At 37.8% G+C, this 4,939-nt stretch overlaps 1 long non-coding RNA gene across 1 annotated transcript; it reads left to right on the top strand.

Moving 5' to 3' along the window:
* Positions 1–3,666: 3,666 nt before the first annotated feature.
* Positions 3,667–4,577, top strand: LOC122969733. The gene is made up of 2 exons (XR_006399079.1): positions 3,667–3,747; positions 4,196–4,577. It is a non-coding gene; the product is annotated as an uncharacterized LOC122969733 (long non-coding RNA).
* Positions 4,578–4,939: the final 362 nt, after the last annotated feature.

Below are 4,939 nucleotides of genomic sequence, written 5' to 3' on the forward strand. Positions count from 1 at the left end.
TTTGGATTTCTAGAGCCACACTCCAGGCTTTCAATAACAGGATTAATGTAGCCCCCGGTGCTGCTGTTCCAGTTGGAAAAGGATCAATCGGAAAAAGGCAAAAGCGTATTAAAAGGATTATAGATTAGCAATTAGATGTCTTCTGACTGGGGGTTAGAAAGCGCTCTCACACAGTATTTTGAGTCTTAAGGTGAGCTGTGTGACAGCTGGCACTGTGGTCCACTTCCTCACTCACACTAGATCTTCTCTAGTTTGACACCCAGAGGTTGATCTGAGTCCATTGGCTGTGTGCCGCTCAGAGATTAAGACTGATCTTCTTTTTTTTCTGCAGATATGTCTTTGTTATTAAACTTCCTCAGCGTCACAGAAAGAAATAAACCGTAATTTCTTTATCTGCTTTGTTTTATTATTGATATTTAGTTAGTTGGATTTTTAGGAAGAAAACAATACTATACTGATGAACAGAAACATCCGAAAGCTGAACAGAGGAAACTTTTCATCAAGAGTTCCTCAAATATACTAAAATATGCACTGAAGGAATTGTTGTTCAAATGGTTTTATACAGTTTGACCAACCAGCAATTAATTACTGTTTGACTTAAAATACATATTGCATGAGCCGAAATACACAGTTTTCCTTTAGTAAATTAGGACAAATGCAAAAAAAAGGCAGCTAATCCTTAGTGAACATCCCCAAGCTGTCACTACTGACCATGCAATGACTCTTAAACATCTCCTAAACCTTGAGCCATAAGCATCGCCGCTGGTTGAGGTTGGGTGTGGTCAGAAGTGTGTTTTGCTGCACAATCATGTCACTATAACAAATGAAGACCTCTGCTTTTTAGCCATGCTTGCAGCGGAGCTTTAGGGGTGGCAATGCCGCTGTTTGTTACATACTGTTATATACTGTACACTGTCAAGGTACACTGCATAAAACAATTTACAATCTAGAAGTCTTAAAACCCTGCAATGCTGTCTGAATGTTACATGACTTCAGGTTGTGAAAATGGAATGGATTTCATCAAATCATCAGGATTTGTATTTGATTGTACATGGGTCACCACTGTAACTATTGTTAACACCATAACATCACCATATTCTAGTGTTAAGTTGTTAGCAACAGTATATTTATAGGTAAGACAAACAACGCTTTTTGCACTGTGTTTTTATCTGTATGTTGTTGATGTATGTTTGAATGAAAAACAAATATATAACTTCCTCTCTTACTATATTTTGTTCTTCTCTGCTACATTATTTGTAGTAGGGTAATGTTACATGTACAACACAAACATATGGTTACCATTCATTTAGCACTAGCTGTGGATGATCACTCATGTTTGTAAAGCCAGAACTGAATCACATATTTCCTGCTTCATTTGGTGTTTTCCACTGTGTTCCTCATTAAAAAAAAAATAAAAAAAACAACCAAACAAGAAATATCCTTCCAGAAGTGACCTGTGATAGGCTTCACATGGCCTCAGCTGCATCTGTGCCGTCAGTGTGAGCTGTCTGTATCATTTGTTATGTCCAAGGTGACTCTGCAGGGTCAACGCAGGCAGATCTGGATCCTGAAGAATAAGGGATACGTCTACAGCTTCACATCAAAGACAGTTCATGAGACCACACATCATTTGTCATATTATTAAATAAGATTGCAAAATAAAAGTCGCCAAGGTCAATACCGAGTTGATCTTAAAATGTCAATGCAATTTGACCGTAGCAAGAGAGAAAAAAAATGATTCTGCTCTGGTAAGACATCTTTATGTGAATTCTGATGGAAAATCATCAGATACAATAAAACATGACGAAGAGCAAATGTCCATTTTTAAGAATAGGCATTAACTGGTTGACTGAGCACACATTCAACACTTTTTTCATTCAGTCCAAGTCCAAAAGCAGTTTTTACTACTTCCATTTATCTGCTTCTGAAAGACTCTTACAAGCTTCAAAATGAAAGTATTGCAAAGGACAACCAGGACGATTTGATGAAAAATAAACATATGATGTGAATAGTTAGATTAGTTAGAATAATATTTTAATGGATTATAAACCATACATGTACAATTTAGGGTCATCTAGAAAATAAATGCTCTTTTTAAATGCTCTTGTTAAATATAAATCAATATTAAAATCTGTGAGGATTTGGTGTAACCGACAGCAACTATGGATTTACAACATCATGACTGACACAGAAAAGGTTTGTTGCAGAAACAAACCAGAAGTAGATTTTACTCAGATTTTACTGGAGTCAAATCATAGGCCATTCTTAATCTGCATTCTTGTCTGTACTGGAGTCACACTCAAGAACTGTCCCAATTCAAAGTCAGCATTCAGCCAAGTATGGTCCAACCGTAACACTACAACCAAAATTAGTTTTGAGATTTTTTTCAACTAGAAATTAAATTTGAGATTAAAAAATTCTCTCTTGACCTTGGGAAACGTAATTGACAAAACAGCTTCATAAAGTCCATTTAGTAGCTTTCCTGGAGCTTTCAGTCATGTCATGTTCCATTGTATCATGTTCTGTGACAACTGGCAAACCATCAGCTACTAAAGAAGATTGTGTGATACAGGGCCACTAAATGGACCTTGTGGTGACATTGTTTTGATTGCTGTTTCCAAGGTCAATAATGAACTTCAATTTAAACTGTTATGCACTTGTGGATGATAAGTCCCTGTAGTGTTCAGAGGAGTGGCAATTTGAATATGTACAGTTCCAAGAGAAATTCATTGGTGAAATTTTGAATATGTAGTTGACTATCAAAAACAAGTAGTAAATAAATACCTGAAAATTTGCTTCGACATTTTCAGAGATGGACCTGTTAGTTGGGCAAAAGTACTGTCATCCCAGTCCAACCATTACATTGATGGTTGAAAGTAAGTAACACAGTAAGTGAACCTCTGAGTTGAGATAATTTTGTAACACAACAGTCTTACAATTGTGATAACTATTACCGGAGCCCAGCTAAGCTGATGATGTAGGCAAGAACGCTGTTGTCCTTGTTACAAGATAACTGTGCAACATCCTCCCATTTGCAGGAGTTTGGACCACCGAGTTCAAGTTAGAATGCCATTTTGAACTTCCTCTGTATGGAGAAAGGCCCTATGCCATACCATGACTAATAAATAACACAACTAACTATATTTGTCTGCAGTACTAAAAGGGGAACTCCACCAGTTTTACACATCAGCATGCGTTTCAAGGGGTTGAGGAATACTGCTGCATATGCGAAAAAAGTAGTGTAAAGTCTTTTGGAGCTGTGTTAAATCTGATAAATTGCCTCGAGTGATGTCACCTGAATCAGTGTCAGTTGGGGCTGAAGGCTACAAGTTTGAAAATGAAAAGACTCTAAAAGAAATTAGGTTACCAGACCTCTGTAGCCCACCCCTCATCTCTGCCGGAGGCTAGCAGCTCTAGGCTAAATTAGCCACTACTACCACAAACCCAAATCTGAACAGTTGAGTGATCATAGTTGAGTTGCATTGTGGGTAATGTAGGTGCCAAGTTTTGGCAAAGAAGAACGCATGGAATAAAAAAGACGATTTCTCTGTTTCTGCTGGATGGGTCCATGAGTCTAACAAAGTTTCAGGTGTGCAATGTTAAACCAGTGCAATATTCTTTAAGTCTTTACAATTTCTTCCACCACTTCAGGAGAGCGGGACGCTAACTTGATGGGTATGTGATGCTTTGATCACCAAAGCAACAGGCCAGGAGGCATTACAGCTAAATATGATATCTCATTTTCAGGTGAGACACACCAGTTAGTTGGAACAACAGATGGTTCGTCGCTGCTCTTGTGGGACTGATGGGAATTTTCCCTTTATTTCCTGGGTGACAGTGGGGAGTGACAGGAAACTGTGGAGAGAGGGATGGGGGTGACATGAGACAAGGGTCCACAAAACTGATTGACAAAAATCAACAGTTATCTGTAATCAGTGTGAACATGAATGACAACAACATTAACAGTTCTATGGCTACAAGTTTACTGACCTGTAATTGACAAACAAAAGAAAGTTATTTTCCTCCAGCAGAGAAAAGATCCAAAAAAATGTCTGGAGAAGAGATTAAATATCACTGTACTGATATAGTAATTCTGCTTTGTCATGTGCTTTTTTTGGCCCAAGGTGTGTGAGTGTGTGTATTTCATCCCCTCCCTCTTCTTTTTTTTTATCTCCCTAAACGCTCTCTCGGGTAGTGCTGCTCTGACCAGATGGCCGACCAGTGCTTATCCAGCTCCAGGGGAAACCCCTCAGCCATATAACATTAAACACCACTCTGTCATTCTCCAGCTCTCCGCATCAAAGTAATGAATCAAAGTACATTTTAGTAAAGATCGTGACATCATTAAGATTTTCATTGTACAGTTATAGCATAATGAGTTGCACACTCACTTTACCTTCAACACCTGTAATATTGAAACACAAACCAATCAACCCCAGTTTATTGGTTCACTCTTTTCCACACTTATAAAATGCTTCACCAAAATGAAGCATTCTATAAAGCCAGGTACTTTTTGCCAGGTACTATTTCCACATTACTTTCAACCTTACATAATAAAACTGAATCTAAACTGAAAAGTATAAACGAGTGTTTTCTGTTTTCTGGTTGGATGTATCCATGAATCTGCACACAACATGGTGGGCTCCGTGGAAGAAGACCTGTTCCCTATGTAGCTCATTTTAAGGTAACGAAAACACAATGATTCTTAGTTTCAGGTGATTATATACTGATGAAAACATACTTATGAATATTATATTCAAATTCTGCCAATAGATCCCCCTAAATCCTACACACTGCTCCTTTAAAGTCAAAATTCTAAGTATATCAAAAGTAAATAGTATATTGCTTTATTGGATATGAAATCAAAGTACATCAGTATTACAAATCAGCAACCGTAGTATATGTGCAGCTATCTGATAGCAGCCAAAGCTGGCCAGCA

The sequence above is a fragment of the Thunnus albacares genome, chromosome 19 (genome assembly GCF_914725855.1).
Source record: "Thunnus albacares chromosome 19, fThuAlb1.1, whole genome shotgun sequence".
Classification (NCBI taxonomy): domain Eukaryota; kingdom Metazoa; phylum Chordata; class Actinopteri; order Scombriformes; family Scombridae; genus Thunnus; species Thunnus albacares.